The sequence below is a fragment of the Leptonychotes weddellii genome, chromosome 8 (assembly GCF_054177405.1).
Source record: "Leptonychotes weddellii isolate Sample4059 chromosome 8, ASM5417740v2, whole genome shotgun sequence".
Classification (NCBI taxonomy): Eukaryota; Metazoa; Chordata; class Mammalia; order Carnivora; family Phocidae; genus Leptonychotes; species Leptonychotes weddellii.
The window spans coordinates 97,128,764-97,130,314 of NC_138376.1; the positions used below are offsets into that span (position 1 = coordinate 97,128,764).

The following is a 1,551-nucleotide window of genomic DNA, read 5'->3' on the forward strand; positions in this document are numbered from 1 at the left end:
CTAGCTCAGAGTGGGTGTTAACCGAAAGGAGAATTTCTTTTGTTTACTGCTATATTTGGGAAGAAAATTTCCACATAAATATTGAGAGTCACTTCCACTTTTCCTATTACTATCTAAAATTCACTCAGAGTGGCATAGGCATAAATCAGACATAGCATATAGGAAAGTCTTATTTTTAATTTTTTCTCTTTTCACCCATGAAAGAGACTACTACTGCCTGGATCCAATAGAAAGAGTCCAAATAATTACAAACTGAGACATAACTTTAGTGATTTATATTTTCTTTTAGTGAGAAAGACTTGTGAGTAAAATTAAAGAACTTAGGACAATCTGATTCATGTATGAAAATACTACCCTTTTACTAAAATATCGTGTTATTTCAGCTGATCAAATTGTTGATTCACACATTTAAAAAAATCACAGAAATTGGTTACCTGATTCAGTGAACTATTATTTGATTGATTTCACCATCTTGTTATTTAAGAAAAGTTATGATTCTCTCTGTCCCTCTGGAGATTCATGCTTGGCCTAGATGTAATAAACAAAATTTTTGGTGCTTAAGGAACTTTATTCAATTTAACTCATTTTAATTCAGCAGAAGTTTATCAAACCAATGTCATGTACAAAGCATATATGGAAAACAAAAAGATTCAACATGTACTTTTAAGAGCTTGTGATCCAGATGAGTAAATTGGTTAATCATTATTTTAACAGTTAATAAAATACTGAGAGGATTAGATCAATATGGCAGGATGAATATACAATTCTACCTCTTCATATGCCTAAGTTACCATAAAAGAAAAGAAAAATAATATCTACTTATATGTCTAACTATATCTATACCTATATCTACCCATGAATATAGTATGAAAGGGAATATAATAATCTTTAACAATTTCAAAATACTTAAAAGAGAATTGGATCAATATGGAGAAAGGAATACATAGATCTAGCTGCTATTTTGTCTAAAATGTCACAAAATAATATCACTATATCTAAAAATATCTATATTTAAAATAATAAATCTATAGTTATTTTTGAAAATAGGAAAGAAATCTGTAAGTAGTTACATAATTTGAAGTATTTCTACCCCGTATCACTAAAGAGCTTATCATAAACATAACTAGAAGCCATATTCTAGTAGACAGGGTTACTTGAATATAAAATTTTCAGAAAACAAAAGAATTACCAATAATTTCAGGAAAACCAAAACCAAGAAACTTCATGAAAGCAAACAATAACCGTAAAAAGAGAACAACAACAAAAAAGAGACAGATAAAATAAATAAAACAAACTTTTAAAAATATCCTCAGCTCTTTGAGAATTCTGTATCCACAAAAAAGGAAACAGACTTTGTAGAAATGAAAGCTAAGGAGGTTGAAGTGTTTTTAAAAAAGCTCTATAGGGCAGAGCAAGACGGCGGAGGAGTAGGAGACCTGGATTTCGTCTGGTCTCAGGAATTCAACTGGATAACTATCACAATTCTAGCTCAGAGTGGGTGTTAACCGAAAGGAGAATTTCTTTTGTTTACTGCTATATTTGGGAAGAAAA

At 30.0% G+C, this 1,551-nt stretch overlaps 1 long non-coding RNA gene across 1 annotated transcript in view; it reads right to left on the reverse strand.

The window, feature by feature from the left end:
• Positions 1-368: 368 nt before the first annotated feature.
• The window catches only part of LOC145723099 (uncharacterized), a 44,124-nt gene continuing 42,941 nt past the window's right edge, over positions 369-1,551 (reverse strand). Inside the window, exon 4 of the long non-coding RNA XR_014147939.1 lies at positions 369-528. This is a non-coding gene — a long non-coding RNA (uncharacterized LOC145723099). The remainder of the gene's footprint in view (positions 529-1,551) is intronic.